This window comes from Oryctolagus cuniculus, chromosome X (genome assembly GCF_051225735.1).
Source record: "Oryctolagus cuniculus isolate XC-2025 breed Fujian yellow rabbit chromosome X, ASM5122573v1, whole genome shotgun sequence".
NCBI lineage: Eukaryota > Metazoa > Chordata > Mammalia > Lagomorpha > Leporidae > Oryctolagus > Oryctolagus cuniculus.
Genome location: NC_142888.1, coordinates 117,962,795 through 117,980,429, shown reverse-complemented (window position 1 = coordinate 117,980,429; position 17,635 = coordinate 117,962,795). Strand labels below are relative to the sequence as shown.

Genomic DNA, 17,635 nt, shown 5'->3' with positions numbered 1-17,635 from the left:
CATAGCTACTCAATTTCTGATCCAGATTCCTGCTAATGTACATCCTAAGGGGCAGCAGATGGTGGCTCAAGTGCTTGGGTTCCTGTCACCAACAAGGGAGATTGAATAGAGTTCCAGGCTCCTGGCTTCAACCTGCCCCAGATCCAGCTGTTGCTAGCATTTGGGGAATAAACCAGCAGGTGGAAGATCTCTGTCTCTCTCTACCTTTCAAAAAAAAATTGAAAATAAATAAAAAATTTTAAAAACATTCTGATCATGGGGCCTGTGCTGTGGCATGGTAGGCTAAGCTCCACCTGTGGCACCAGCATCCCATATGGGCACCAGTTCATGTCCCAGTTGTTCTTCTTCCAGTCCAACTCTCTGCTCTGGCCTGGAAAAGCAGTAGAAGATGGCTCAAGTGCTTGGGCCCCTGCACTCATGTAGAAGACCTGAAGAAGCTCCTAGCTCCTAATTTTGGATCAGCCCAGCTCTAGCTGTTGCAGTCATTTGGGGAATGAACCAGTGGATGAAAGACAAAAAGTTTTTTTCATAATACATAGAAAATGTGTATTATGAAAAAACTGCATGGATTTCAAATTTTTACAGCAATATAAACTCCTATTTTAATTCTACTTTCCATGAATTTCTTGATGTAGCCTCACATAGCATGCATGAACCTTAGAAATATTATGCTAAATGAAATAAGCCAGTCACAGAAGGAAAAGAACTATATATGACTCAATTTATAGGAGTGCTATGGTTTGAATGTTTCCCCCAATTTTCATGTGCTGGGAATTTGATCTCCAATGTGAAGGTATTAAGAGGTAGGACCTTTAAGAAGTAATTAAGCTGTGAGAGCTTTCCCCTCATGAATGGATTAATATAATTACCACAAAAGTAGGTTCTTGAAGGATGAGCTCTGCCCCCTTCTTTCTGTGTTGCCTTCTCTCAATCTCTCTTCTTCCACACTGGCATGACACAGTAAGGCCTTTGCCAGATACTGGCCCCTCCATCTTGGACTTTTCAGCCTCCAGAACTGAGAAATAAATTTATTTTCTCTATAAATTATTCAGTTTATTACACTCTGTCATAACAGCACAAAAAGGGTTAAGACAATAAAGTCTCTAAAATTTTGAATTGGGGATAGACATGTGGCACTGCAGCTAATCACTGCTTGGGATACCCACATCCCATATCAGAGTGCCTGCTTCTGGGTCCCAGCTATTTCACATCCAATACAGCTTTCTGCTAATCTGAACCCTGGTAATGCAGCAACTGAAGGCTCAAGTGCTTGTATCCCTGCCACCCATGCAGTATACCTGTATTGAGATCTGGGTTTCTGTATTCAGCCTGGCCCAGCTTTAACTGGTACAGGCATTTGGGGAGTAAACCAGTAGATGGAAGATCTCTTTCTGTCTCTGCATGTGTGTCTCTCTTTTAAGCTAAAAAAAGTTAAATAAATAAATATGTGAATTTGTAGGTACATAAAATAGAATGCAAAACAGAACTAACAGGAATGCAAGTCTCAATCAACATATGAAAATCAATCTATGTAATATATTAATAAAATAGAAATTGCATGATAATCTCGATATAGAAAATAACTTGATAAAATCTAAAATATTTATTGATAAAAATTCTCCACAAACTAATAGAACTTCCTCAGTCTGATAAAAGGCATCTATGTAAAACCCTATAATTAACATCATGTTTCAAGGTGAAAGACAGAATGCAAAAAAAAAAAAAAAAAAGACTGAATGCCTTCCTCCTAACATCAAAAATAAGACCAGGATGTCTGATCTTGCTGCTTCAACACCATAGTAAAAGTTCTTTCCAAGGCAATTAGATAAGATAAAGAGAAAAAAAGTTTTCAAGATTAGAAAGAAAATATTGAAACTCTGTATACACCGATGACATCATCTCACATATTAAAAACTCTCAAGGATCCACCACATAAAAGAAAAATACATATATTAGAGCTAATAAATGAGTTCTGGAAAGGTACAAAGTATAAGATCAATATAAAAACATCAGTTGTATTTCTGTATACTAGCAATGAACTATCTGAAAATGAATTAAAAAAAAGAAACCCCATATATAATAGCATCAAAAAGAAAAGAACACTTAGGAATAAATAGAGCAAAACAAGTGTAAGACTTGTACATTGAAAACTACAATATCTTGTTGAAAGAAATAAAGGATATAAACAAACAGAAGCATATCCCAAGTCTACAGTTTAAAAGTCTTTACTGTCAAGGTTAAGATGGTAATGTTCTTTAAAATGGTCTACAGAATCAACAAAATCCATGCCTAAATCTTAGGTCCTTCATGTGAAGAAATGGACAAGTTGATCATAACATTCTTATGGAAATGCAAGGGATCCTAATAGCCAAAACAATCTTGAAAAAGAACAAATTTGGAGGATTCACACTTCCCAATTTCAAAATTCATTACAAAGCTACAGTAATGGAGACCATGTGGTATTGGCATAAGGACAAACATGTAGCTCAGTGCAATGGAATTGAGAGTTCAGAAATTAACCTATACATCTATGGTCAACTGATTTTCAACAAAGGTACGAAGTCCATTCAACAAGGAAAGAATAGTCTTTTCATCAAAAGGTGGTTGGACAACTCACTATCCCGTGTAAAAGAATGAACTGGGACCCCCTAACACATACCAGATATAAAAAATTGATTCAAAATAGATCAAAGGCCTGTATTTAAGAGCTAAATCTATAAAAAATTTTAGGAGGAAACACAGGCATAAATCTTAATGACCCTGGATTAAGTAATGATTCATTTTAAATATGGAGCTCAAAACAAGCAACAAAAGCAAAATGAGATAAAATGTAGTCATCAAAATTAAAAATTTTTGTACATTAAAGGACATTGTCAAGAGAGTTAAGATAACACACAGAATGGGAGAAAATATCTGCATATCATATATCTGATTTTAAAACCTTGTATATATACTACAAAAACAATAATTATACCTCAACAATAGAAAGACAAAACAAAATTTAAATGGGTAAAGATTTGAATAGATATATCTCCAGAGAAGATACAAAATGGCTAGTGAGTACATGAAAGGATGTTCAACATCATCAGTCATTAGGGAAATGCCAATTAAAACTACAATGAAATATCACTTCATATCCACTAGGATAGCTATAAATTATCTATTAAAGATTTATTTGTTTAAAAGGCAGATCTGCAGAGAGACAAGGAGAAGGGGAGGGAGAAAGAGAAAGAGAAAGAGAAAGAGAAAGAGAAAGAGAGAGAGAAAGAGAGAGAGAAAGAGAGAGAGAAAGAGAGAGAGAAAGAGAGAGAGAAAGAGAGAGAGAAAGAGAGAGAGAAAGAGAGAGAGAAAGAGAAAGAGAAAGAGAAAGAGAAAGAGAAAGAGAAAGAGAAAGAGAAAGAGAAAGAGAAAGAGATCTTCCATTTGCTGGCTCATTCTCCAAACAGCTGCAACAGCCAGGTCTGGGTCAGGTTGAAGCCAGGAGCCAGGAACTCCATCCTGGTTTCTCACATGGGGAGCAGAGCCACAAGCATTTAGGCCACCTTTCTCTGTCTTCCCAGGCACATTAGCAGGAAGCTGGATTGGAAGCATGCAGCCAGGACTCAAATTAGCACTCTGATATGGGATGCCAGTGTTACAAGTGGTGTCTTAACCCAGTATGCCACAGTGCCTCCCATAGGATGGCTATAATTTAAGAAAAAGCAGAAAATAAACAAGTTGTGGTGAAGATGTGGTGAAACTGGAGCCCATATACAATATTAGTAGACTAAAATATGGTATGACTGCTTTGAAAAACAGTTTGGCCATTTTTCAAAAAGTTAAATATAGAATTACTATATGACCCAGCAATTCCACTCCTAGGTATACTTGTATACACACGAGAATGCAAAAAGATGGATTCACAGAAGAGCTTGTGCACAAATTATCCTATCAGCATTATTCATAAAAGCCAAAGCTGGAAGCAATCCAAATATCCATCAACTGATGACTGAATAAATAAAATGTGTCACATCCATAAAGTGGAATTCTATTTAGCCATAAAGAGAATGACCACTGATACATGCTACAAGATGCGTAAACACTGAAAATATGCTATGTGAAAGAGGCCAAATATACAAGGCCTTATATAATTCTACTTATATAAAATGTCCAGAATAGCAAATCTATGGGAACAGAAAGTAGATTAGTGGTTGCTACAGTCTGGGGAAGGGGAAAGTGGGGAGTGTTAGCCAATGAGTATGTGGGTATTTTTTTTAAGTTGATGAAATATTCTAAAATTAGATAGTGGTGATAACTCTACAACAGTGTGAATATACATAAAATCCACCGAATTATACATACTAAAATGTTAGAATGGTGAATGTTAAGTTGTATGAATTCTATCTCAAAGCAATAGAACAAAACACTATATTTCCCTCATTGGGGGCAGTATTGTTCCTTTAAGAATGCAATGATGGGGCCGGTTCTCTGGCATAGCGGGTAAAGCCACTGCCTACAGTGCCGGCATCCCATATGGGCGCTGGTTCAAGTCCTGGCTGCTCAACTTCCGATTCAGCTCTCTGCTATGGCCTGAGAAAGCAGCAGAAGACAGCTTAAGTCCTCGGGCCCCTGTACCCGTGTGGGAAGAGCCAGAGGAAGCTCCTGGCTTCAAATCAGTGCAGCGCCAACCGTTGCGGCCAACTGGGGAGTGAACCATCAGAAGACCTCTCACTCTCCCTCCCTTTCCTCTCTGTATAACTCTGACTTTTAAATAAGCTAAATAAATCATTTAAGAAATGCAATGATGATAAGTATTGTCTCTACTGTCTAATAATAGAATGTGACCAATGATTCATTCCTATACCCTTTTGAGCTGGGTGACATTTCATTGAAGTAATACACTTGTTATACTGTTCAATAGTTAATGATAACAATAGTAACCCCCACAACAACAAGTGCTAATAAGGTTTATTTTTATAAAGATTTACTTATTTATTTGAAAGGTGGAGCTACAAAGAGGCAGAAGCAGGGAGAGAGAGAGAGAGAGAGAGAGAAGTCTTCAATCTTCTGGTTCACTCTCCAAATGGCCACAATGGCCAGAGTGGGATCAATCTGAAGCCACGATCCAGGAGCTTCTTCTGGGTCTCCCATGTGGGCCCAGGGGTCCAAGGACTTGGGCCATCTTCCATTGCTTTCCCAGGCCATAGCAGAGAGCTGAATCAGAAAAGGAGCAGCAGAGACTCGAACTGGCACCCATATGGGATGCCAGCACTGCAGGTGGTTGCTTTTCCCACTATGACACAGCACCAGCCCCACCAATAAGGTTTTACAATGGGTTATTTTGTAGAGTTCGCCATGTCCATATCCTTTCATTTCAATTTTCAAACAAACCTACATGCAAAGTGTTGGGTTGAATCATATGGAAATTGCTAACTTTGTATTTCGAAAAAGATAGAATATACCCTAGCTCATGCAGTTGAAACTTATCTTGTTACCATCATCCTCAATTCACAGATGAGGAAAATGAGACACATGAGGTGAACCAACTTACTTATCCAGGGTCACAGGGCTACTAAAGTATCAGAGTAAGGATTTGAAATGACAAATTTTTCATTTCATGGCTTCTACCAACTCTGACTTCATACATTGATTGTTCACTCAACGAACACTGATTATATATTTAATACATGCATAATCATGAATAAGATATGAATCTTGTCTTCTAGAAACTCACAATATAGTATGGAAGACATATGTTAGAACAAAAAATAATGACCACTCAAGATTGTGAACAAAAGTCAATTATAGAGGGCAATTGTAGAGTTACTACAGAGAAAGAAAGATTGTCTTAGTTCAGGTCTTGTAAAATTACAATGCAAAGTCAAACAGGATTAAAGGAACATGTGTTTTATTAGAGGAAATATCTGTATGTGAGAAAATAAGAAGGGAGCCAGAAAACAGCTGACAGAGTCATTACATCATGATACAAGTCTGATATGAAAGAAGAGAGGCAAACAACATTGAGTGTTAGCACCCTAGACTGCCATACGGCCTAAGAGAGATTTGACAAAGTCTACTGAGAACTTCCTAAGTCAAGTCACCAATGCAGAAGAGCCATGTATCCTAGCAACAAATCTGCTTTAGCAAACCCTGTGGTCTAAATTATCAACTGAGAGAACTCCATGAAATTCATGGCCTTAAAGTAAACTTAGAGATGAATTTCAGCTAGGATCCTAGGTCTATTATGTTCCCTGTAGTTGAAAGTACTCCAGGTATAGTCCTAATTGTCACCATAACGGTTAAGGGCTAAGGAAGGCTTTTTGACATCAGGGATTTTTGACCTGGATTCTAAGATTAAAATCTCCTAGTGGTTAGAAAAAGTACAGGAACTTAAAAATATTCATGGAAAATGGAATTAAAAGATAAGTTTATGGGGCTGGCATTGTGGTATAGCAAGTAAAGCTGCTGCTTGCAATGTCGGCATCCCATATGGGCAACAGTTGGAGTTCCAGCTGTTCCACTTCTGATCCAGTTCCCTGTTTATGTGCCTGGGAAAGCAGTGCAAGATGGTCCAAGTGCTTAGGCCCCTGCACCAGGTGGGAGTTTCTGGCTCCTGGCTCCTGGTGTTAGCCTAGTCCAGCCCCAGCCATTGTGGCCATTTGGGAGACTGAACCAGTGAATGAAGACCTCTCTCTGAGTCTCTTCCTGTCTCTCTCTGTAACTCTGACTTTCAAATAAATAAATCTTAAAAACAATAAGTTTATTAGGGTACAAAAAACACTGAAATCCACACAGATTTTTCATGATAATGCAATATTTTCGAAGAACCTTTTGAAGTAGTTTTCTATGAGGAAAGAAATTGAGCACCATGTTGGATAGGAGAATAAGCTAGCAATTATAGAACTTTCAAAGCCTTACATCAACTGTGGGGCTCAGTCTTCGAAGCTTTCAATAGTATTTTTCTTGTCCTAGCTGAGTCCCCAATATCTTACTCTTATAATCTATCACTTATTAATAATGTTACAAAATAAAATATAACTAGATTCTAATTGAATATTTCATTGTCCACTGTAATTCAGCTCCTCATTTAACACATGGAAAACTTTGTACATTAATATTCTGCCATTCCAGGCAGAGTACTTCTAAAAGATTTGTGAATTCATTTACATGTTTATCTGCTCTTTTCTCCTTGGGAGTTGGACTGTTCTTCCGCTTGATGATTAAAATGAATTGGATACTTTGAACTCATCCATCAGATTTGGAAATGATCGCTTAATTGACGAGAGTGTTTAACACTTAATTGAACATTTCTATTGTGAACTTCCATTTTTCTTAAGTACAGAAATAGCACAGCAGGATCATGGACAAGTAAAGTCTATCATACAAACATCTTCCCATGGGTCTCTTGTTCTCTGCAATATCCCTGCTTTCTCTCAAACTGCGATGCACACAGGATATTGAATATTCTATTTTCTATGAATCTTTTAAAATTTAAATGTGCAGAAGCAATTGTATCTTTGGTGTATGTGGCTATTTAGAAATTTAATCTAATATTATTATAAGCTTTGATAATCTGAATGCTACCAGTTCATCGAGGTATTTAGTGTTTTGTTCCTATTCAAATGCCATATCAGATATTTATATTATATATTCCTTCATCTCCTCCTCTTCTTTCTTCCAAGTTACCATCTCTCAGCTGTCTAAAAGTTATATTAACGTATAGATCCAGCCCAAAATAGAGAAAATAATTTCTTTTATTGTGAAATCCTTTCAACCAAGAAATACAATTCTCTATATCCTTATTAGAAAGTTATAACCTTCATTCATTTAAATTCTTTCCAGAATTTGGGCCAACCAAAAAGCATTCATATTTCTTCCAATTTGTGCCAACTAAGAGGCATTGCATTTATTCCAATTTTCAAATTAGTGTCTTAATGAAATTCTTTGTTAGGAGTTGCTAATATGCATATTAATTTAGTATCTATAATCAAAGTATTATTATGTCAGCTCCTAAAAAATCACTATTTGAAGAATACAGTAAACTCACCGTTTGTCTCTGACAGTTCTATTCTGGCAGTCTATCTTTCTCCTTGTATAATCTCTTTATCTGGCTAGTCTTTTCCTCTTATTTCCAGAAATTATTTACCAAAGCAGGTATCAATGCATCAGGAAATTCTTATTTACTTGTCTGGGTCCTCCAAGAAGGAAAAGGTACAAAGAGGGATTTACTGGACAAAACACCTCTGAGAGAAAATGGTGATGAAGAGAGAAAGGAGGCTAAGCAAGCTCTCGGTCAGAAATACAGATCTGATCCCTGAATAGAAGAGAAGGACGATTAGATAAGAAAAGTCTTGGTACTGATGTGGCACAGCAGGTAAAACTGCGGCTTGCTATGGTGCTGGTTCGTGTACCTGCTGCTCCATTTCTGAACCAGTTCTCCCTGATAATGGCCTGAGGAAAGTAGTGGAAGATTGCCCCAGTGCCTGGGTCCCTGTCACCCATGTGGGAGATCTAGATGAAGTAACTGGCTCCTGGCTTAAGTCTGGTCCAGCTTAGGCCGTTCAGGTTATCTGGGGAGTGAACCATCAGAAGGAAGATTTCTTTCTCTTTGTCTCTCCCTCTTTCTCTGTAACTCTGACTTTCAAATTAATAAATAAATCTTGAAGAGAAGAGAAGAGAAGGAGGAAGGGAGGGAGGAAGAGAGGGAGGAAGGGAGGGAGGAAGGGAGGAAGGAATTTCTAAACTGTAGAGCAGGTCTAAGAAAATTTCAGCGAGCTCAACAGGAATTTCCTGAGCCAAAGTCACACTTTAGAGGTGACTTTAGAGATATCTTTGGGAAGTGAACCAGTTTTAGTATATTTAATGTGCTCAGTCACTGGCTGGGAACAGGCCAAAGGAAACTTGGCCTCATCCAAATGCAGTGGAGGATTTCAGGGCTCAGCAATGGAAATCATCATTTCAGAGTCAGGCTCCCTGAAGACAGAGCTCTGAGAGGACTTTGAAGGCTATCACTATACTCTTGTAAGAAAACTGAGGCTTGCATCTCAAACAGCATACTTCTCAATATAAGCATACAAATGGGAAATAAAGTTCAATTTATGGCAGAGGTGACTTGCCCATGCCAGAACTCACTGATTCGTTCAGATCATACTTTAGAAATGCAATTAAGCAAGTGTCCTTTGGCTTACAGAGATAGATTCAAATACCACATCCTCACTCCCTCTGAATTATTATTGTAAAAAATATTTAACTAGAACTAGAACAAGTTTTATATCTAATATTCACTCTTATGAAATGCAGGGGTAAGAGAACAAGTTCAACAACATCATGAGGAAACCATAAGAAAAAAAAAAACAGAAGGTAGAACATTCCACAGGACAACTGACCTAGTATTTAAAACAAGCCAATGTTATGGAGAAAAAATGGAGGGGGGGGGCAGGAGAAACAGGACTGCTCTAGATTAGAAGAAACTTTAGAGCTATAACCATCAAAAAATCCTTGATGGGAATCTGGTTTGAATAAATGAATAGTAAAAAAAACATTTTTGGTACAATCAGAGAATCTTAAATGCAGATTGTGTGTTTAAAGGATATGAAGGAATAATTGTTAATTTTGTTATGTGTGATAATAGTACTTTAGCTATATGGGAAGAATGGTTTTTTTTGTTAATGATGCATAAAGAAATTATGTAAGGGTAAAATATGTTGTCCATAATTTATCTTTTAAGAATTTCAAAAATAGATGAAATACAATAAATTCTTATAATTGTTAAATCAAGATCAGTACTTATTCTATTCTTTGTGTGTATTAAATTTTTCACAATAAAAATATTTTAAAATAAAAACTTTTTCAGACATACAAAAACTGAAGGAATTCATTACCATCAGAACCGCAATGAAGGAAATGTTAAAGAAAATCTTTCAGGCAGAAAGAAAATGTTACCAGTGAGGTGGTATATACCACTTCTGAATATACAGAAAACAGTGAAGAACACCTGAAATTGCAGCTATATGAACAAATACATACTTTAAACTTATTTTTAAGATCATTTTAAAAAATTGAGTCATGGGGCTGGCGCTGTGGCATAGCGGGTGAGGCCACTGCCTGCAGTGCTGGCATCACATATGGACTCCAGTTCAAGTCCCAACTGCTCCACTTCTGATCTAGCTCTATACTACGGCCTGGGAAAGTAGTGGAGGATGGCCCAGGTGCTTGGGCCCCTGCACCCACGTGGGAGACCTGGGTGAAGCTCCTGGCTCCTGGCTTCAGATCGGTGCAGCTCCCACTGTTGTGGCCATTTCGGGAGTGAACCAGAGGATGGAGGACCTCTTTCTCTCTCTTTGCCTCTCCTTCTCTCTCTGTGTAACTCTGACTATCAAATAAATAAATAAATCTTTTTTAAAAAATTGAGTCTTTTACTTTTGGATTTGGATGAGAGATTAAATATGGCTTTTGGCAGGTTAAAAAATTTAAAATTTCAACAATTATACATATATAATTACCAATTTTTTTCTTTTTTTCTTTTTTTGACAGGCAGAGTGGACAGTGAGAGAGAGAGAGAGAGAAGGGTCTTCCTTTGCCGTTGGTTCACCCTCCAATGGCCGCCGCGGCCGGCGTGCTGTGGCCGGCGCACCGCGCTGATCCGATGGCAGGAGCCAGGTACTTATCCTGGTCTCCCATGGGGTGCAGGGCCCAAGCACTTGGGCCATCCTCCACTGCACTCCCTGGCCACAGCAGAGAGCTGGCCTGGAAGAGGGGCAACCAGGACAGAATCTGGCACCCCGACTGGGACTAGAACCAGGTGTGCCTGCGCCACAAGGCAGAGGATTAGCCTAGTGAGCCACAGCGCCAGCCCCAATGTATAATTACCAATTAAAATATGGATTCCCTCTCTTCTTGAAGACTTGGAAGCTCTGACAGTCTGGTCCTCACAGACTTCATGGCAACAACTCTCTTGAATTGAGTGAATGTTGGCCTGGATTAGATCCCATTTTTTTAAAAATTATTTTTAAAATTTATTTGAGAGGCAGAGATAAAGAGAGAAAGACTGACAGAAAGATCTTCCCATTTGGGAAGTTGGCCTGCAATGCCTGGTGCCAGGCCAGGCCAAAGTTAGGGGACAGGAACTCCTTCAGGGTCTCCCATGTGGGTGGCAAAAACCCAAGTACTTGAACCATCATCTGCTACTTCCTAGGATGTGCATTAACTGAAAGCAGATTGGGAGCAGGGCTAGGGCACAAATATAGTCACTCCAACGTGTGATAGGAGCATCTCAAGCTGGGTCTTAACCGCTACACCAAACACCCACCACATGGATCACTTTTTGCAAGGAGGTAAACCAGAACAATGGGATTGGCATATGCCATGGTAGTTGAAGAGAATGACAGCTTAATGGTTAAGGTGCAAATCAGATCAAAGACAATAGATCAACAGTCTAAAACAAAAACAAACAGAGAGCACCAGATCCATTATATTGCAAGTTCAGGGCAAATCTGTTTGACTCCAAGCCTCTGAACTATCATAGCTTCCAATGGCACAAGCTCCTCAAAGAAAATAAGTTTATTGCATTTTGTCTAGGAGTTGTTTGCCAGCACTAACTGTTTATAATGATTTATTAGGGTTTGCAAGAGATGTGGCTTTAAGAGTTTTTTTCTTTTAATAAATATTCCAGAGTTGGGACAAGTGGTATACCTTCACTGAAAAATGGTTACAGTTTCTGTGAAAGTGCATACTAGTACTTTCAGAATAGGGTAGGTCACTTTAAAAAAGTCACATTGGAATATTTTTAAGGTGGAAAAGGTACTTGGGACAATAAATTTTCCCTCTCTTTCTCAAATTTGAAAATTTGCTCCATGGTGCAATAGTCATAAAAACTGAGGATTTCTAATGTCCAGGTTAGAGAGAATATTTTTATCGTCTTTGAGAGTGAATATTCAAAAACCTTTTTTCTGGAACCAGTCTCTTTACATATGTGAGTTATATTGATGAAAATAATCACAGGGATGGTTATCATCTCCAGTCTTGCACTTGGTCCCCTTGCTGTCTCATTCCGTTGCTCATCAATCTTATCATAACAAAATATAGAGTTATATGGCTTAAAGTTTTTCTTAAACCCTGAATTATATAACTGCATATATAAAGTGGAGTAAAGAATATTGTGCACCTTACCAAGATAAATCTTAAAACTAAGGAAAGATTGGATTAAGATGGTGGGTTAGGGAGGGAGTTTGCTGCTCTAGTCTAGGAGGAGATAATTTTTTTAAAAGTGGGAAGAGTGTAGTCTCAGAGAAGAGTTAGGGAGAAAGCAGCAAAGGAAACTCTACACAAATTGGAGGGACACAGTAGACCTCTGTAGAGGGCATGGACATGCACAACTCAGGACCCCAGCAGCTGAGAGCCTCCACACCAGCACTGGAGTGAGGTGAGACCAGACTCAGCAGCTCAAGCCACTGATGAAAAAGCTGCAGGAAGAGCCTAGAGGGAATCCAGCTTAGAGCCCCATGGGGGATAGTATACCTCCCAAACTAGAGGAGAAAAAACAAAGTGGGGGCACATTTATCTCTCCCCGATCACCCTGCAATGGCATCCTGTAACAAGCTGACAGACAGCAGGTGCCATTTTAGACATACGTAACAGCTGCGCTAGCTTGTGTCCATGCCCAGCAACCAGCCAAGTGGAGATTCCTGAGTCTGGTGGGGAGAACAGACAGGGGGCTGGGGACTCATGACTGTAGGAGGTTTGTGTGCTGGGACTATGAAAACACTGAGGATTCATGGGAGGACTCAGGGTATATTGGGACGTTGGGCAGTTATTGTGGGAGGCTCCACATACTCAGGGCTCCCTGGTTCCCTGGTGAGGGATAATGCTGGAGAATCTGAGTTTACACTGAGGACTGCACAGATCCTTTGTGTAGTCCTGGTGGCAGTGCAGACAAATAATATACCCACTCAGGCTAGCACTCAGGCACTGGTCTCCTTTGAGGAGAGGAGCTCAGTTGAGTCTATGTCAACAGACAAAAAAAAAACCTCCCCTCTGATAATAAAAAAGAGATTCACCATGCCAAACCTGGTGTGTCACCTCAGACACACCCTTCACCTTGGAGAACTGAACAGAACTCCCTGGCCACACCTACCACACACCTCTAGGTATTCATTGAAAGCAGATACTGCACTAATTTACAAAGGCATAGCACAAAGATAAAAGCTGCCACAGCCAAAAAAAAAAAAAAACACACACACAACAAAGAAACCACCAAGTATCCCCACAAATTCCAAATAACAAATGCATCAATTCAAGAAACAAGAATAAGAAAGATAACATGATGCCCCCAAAAGAACACAGCTCTTCAATACTAGATTGTTAAGATGATGAGACTGAAGAAATGACAGAAATGGAATTCAAAAAACTGATCATAGGATTACTTAGAAGTAATCAGAAGCAAATGCACGAACTAATGAAATCTGTACACGACATGAAAGAAATTTTCTCCCACGAAATTGAGATGTTAAAGAGAAATCAAAATGAAATCTTGGAAATAAAGAATTTAATAGAACAAATAGAAGTAGAGTGATAAAATGTTTTTTATAGGTTTGTACTTGAGTTTGCTGGTCAAACAAGCTATACCATATTAGATATTTAGGAGATGTTTCCAAATGCATGTATTCTTAAAATTTATAGAAGGCATTGGACCTTCTGGTAAATGTTTTCATAAGTTGTTATTTAATGGTTGAAATTCCTTGCTAAGTTTTAATTTGATATTGTTATTGTCAGCAATCGATCAGGGAAGCCTGACTTGTTCCCTCATTTGTCTATTCTCTTCTAGATGGGAAACTGACTCTATAGTGAAGTACTCCCCAGGATGCGCAGTTTGATTTTTAGATCTTATAAAGGATGGCTAGCTTTTTAGCATAGCCAAAAGGAGAGCTTAAATTATAATTTCACAGTTAAATCTACTTCACCATAGGCACAGAAAACAGGTAAAACCTTCCTTTCAGATCAAAGGGAGAAAAAGCTTTAAAGTGAGGACATATATTTCTTCATGGCCATTGTCTACCTCCCAGAAAAATCACTATCAGAACATGCTTGTGACTATAGACTTCTAGTTTAGGCCACCAAAGATTAGAGATGGGACTTAAGCACCCCCTTGACTTGCATCATCTGGTCTGCTTTAACAAAAACTGGAAAGAAGAGAAAGCTAGGCATAAGAAGCAATGTAAAGACAGGTGGCAGGCCAATTAATGGACATTTTGCACAGTGATCTGCCATCAAGGAGACCCAATAGGCCAGTCTACTGCATTGGTTTATATGGAAAGCCAGGGATTCAGCAGAAGTCAGCTTATGAAGAGCCCTCGCAGCTCTGCCAGCCAAGAGTTGGGTCACTGGAAATGGAACTGCCCTATAGTCTAAGGACTTCAGGTCAGAGCTACAGATCTTGTTGGCTCTAAACTGAAAAGCCCTTCACTCAGCCCAGCTTCCAAAGTAAACACCACTGCTGAGGGGACAGCCAAGTAGGGTCAGCAACATTGCAGGCAGAAATGTAAATTTCCTGTTAGAGATGCCTTTACCTGGCCAACTATCCTCCCAGGCCAGCTAAGTAATAGAAGTCAACAGGATGCCTTCCACAAGGTTAACACCTCCCTTACAATGTACCCCACATGAAGAGATAGATAGGTCTGGGCCTCATAACCAGCAAGGCCTCAAAGCCCACCTGATTATTGTCAGGCCCCTTCTGTCAGTTTCTATTTGCATCTCATTTAGAAAACTTATTCGTGGCTTAGACAGCAGCTTCTTAGGTCCTCCAGTAATGACTATGTCCTTTGTTCTACACCCTGTCTGGCCCACTTGGGGCTCTAAAGACAGATCATCATCCCTCCACTTGTCCTGGACTTTTGGGGCTGATGTAGTCCCATACAACACTTGCTTTATAAAAAACAAAAGGGGGTGGAATGTCAGTAATATGTCTCAGTCTTATCTGTGGCATGATCCACGTTCCTGGACACCATCCTAGGATCTAGCCCCCATTGCATTGCTGGAAGCCAGATGACCAGATGGCCAACCACAGATGTCAGCTCCACCCCCACCCTAATGGGATTCACTACTCCTACTTCACTGCCCACTCCCCGGCAAAAGAATAATAGGACCTGCTTCCTAGACATGTATCCTCTTTTTCCCTCTTCACCACTTCCCTCTGATCTGTCGGATTTCCCCCATCAATAAATCCTTTCCCTTAAAAAAAAAAAAAAAAGAAACCCTACAGGCTAGGAGAGAATAGCGAGAGTAGTAATGGTGGATTTCAATATCCCACTTTTAGCAATGGACAGATCAACCAGACAGAAAATCATCAAGGAAACAGCAGAGCTAATCGACACTATAGACCAAATGGTCCTAACGGATATCTACATAACTTTTCATCCTGCAGTTACAGAATACACATTCTTTTCAGCAGTGCATGGAACTTTCTCTAGGAATGACCACATACTAGGCCACAAAGCAAGTCTCAGCAAATTAAAAAAAAATTGAAATCATACCACACATCTTCTTGGACAACAATGGAGTGAAGCTGGAAGTCAGCACTCCGGAATCTCTAGAACATATGCAAACACATGAAGACTGAGCAACATGCTCTTGGGTCATAGGAGAAATCAAAAACTTTCTGGGAATAAATGAAAATGGCGGGCCGGCGCCGTAGCTCACTAAGCTAATCCTCCGCTTTGCGGCGCCAGCACACCGGGTTCTAGTCCCGGTCGGGGCGCCGGATTCTGTCCCAGTTGCCCCTCTTCCAGGACAGCTCTCTGCTGTGGCCAGGGAGTGCAGTGGAGGATGGCCCAAGTGCTTGGGCCCTGCACCCACATGGGAGACCAGGAGAAGCACCTGGCTCCTGCCATCAGATCAGCGCGGTGTGCCGGCCGCAGCGCGCCTGCCGCGGCGGCCATTGGAGGGTGAACCAACGGCAAAAGGAAGACCTTCCTCTCTGTCTCTCTCTCTCACTGTCCACTCTGCCTGTCAAAAAAAAAAAAATGAAAATGGCAACACAACATATCAAAACTTATGAGATACAGCAAAAGCAGTGTGAAGAACAAAGGTTATAGCAATTGGTGCCTACATCAAGAAATTGAAAAGGCACCAATAAAAATAAACTAACAATGCACCTCAAGGATCTAGAAAAACAACAGCAAACCAAACACAAAACCAGTAGAACAATAGAAATAATTAAAATTAGAGAATAAACAAAATTGAAACCAAAAAAAAGGATCAGAAAAACCAAGAGCTGATTTTTTGAAAAAATAAGCAAAATTAACACATCATTAGCCTAACTAACTAAAAAAATAAAAAAGAGAGAAGACCCAAATTAATAAAATTAGACATGAAAACAGAAATGGAACAACAGACACAACAGAAATAAGAAGAATAATCAGAAATTACTACAAAGAATTGTATACCAACAAACCCTAAAACCTAGAAGAAATGGATAGATTCCTGGACACATACAACCAACCTAAATTGAGCCATGAAGAATAGAAAACCTAAACAGACCCATAACCAAGATGGAAATTGAATCAGTAATAAAGACCCTCCAACAAAGAAAAGCCCAGGACCAGATTGCTTCACTGTTGAGTTCTACTGGACATTCAAAGCAAAAATAATTCCAATTCTTCTCAAGTTATTCGAAACAATTGAAAGGGAGGGAATCCTCCCAAATTATTTATATGAAGCCAGCATCAATTTAATTCCTAAAGTAAAAAGACACAACAGAGAAAGAGAACTACAGACCAATTTCCCTGATGAACACAGATGAAAAAATCCTCAACAACAACAAAAAAATCCTCAACAAAATTCTAGCCAATTGAATCCAACAATACATCAGAAAGATCATCCACCCAGACCAAGTGATATTTATCATTGTTATGCAGGGATGGTCAACATTTGCAAATCAATCAGTGTGCTACATCACATTTACAAACTGAAGAACAATAACCATATCATTATCTAAATAGATGCAGAGAAAGCATTTGATAAAATACAGCACCCTTTCATGATGAAAACTCTAAGCAAAGTAGGTATAAAAGGAACATTCCACAACACAATCAAGGCATTTATCACAAACCCATGGCCAGCATCCTATTGAATGCAGAAAAGTTGGAAGCATTCCCACTGAGATCTGGTACTAGACAATGAGGCCCACTCTCATCATTGCTATTCAGTATAGTCCTGGAAGTTTTAGCCAGAGCCATCAGGCAAGAAAAAGAAATCAAAGGGATACAAATAGGGAAAGAGGAAGTCAAACTATCCCTATTTGCAGGTGACATGAATCTATATATGGGGATCCAAAAGAGTCCAACAAGACACTATTGGAACTCATAGAAGGTTGGTAAGGTAGCAGGATATAAAAATCCGTACACAAAAATCAACAGCCTTTGTATACACAGACAATGCTATGGCTGAGAAAGCACTTCTAAGATCAATCTCATTCACAATTGCTACAAAAAAAAAATCAAATACCTTGGAATAAATTTAACCAAGGATGTCAAAGATATCTATGATGGGAATTACAAAATATTAAAGAAAGAAATAGAAGATACAAAAAATGGAAAAAATCTTCCATTTTCATGGAATTAGAAGAATCAATATCATGAAAATGTCCATTCTTCTTAAAGCA

General features: G+C 39.1%; 1 pseudogene; it reads left to right on the top strand.

The window, feature by feature from the left end:
- LOC127487107 (E3 ubiquitin-protein ligase RNF4 pseudogene) overlaps nt 1-17,635 on the top strand; it is a 111,589-nt pseudogene that overhangs the window by 83,766 nt on the left and 10,188 nt on the right.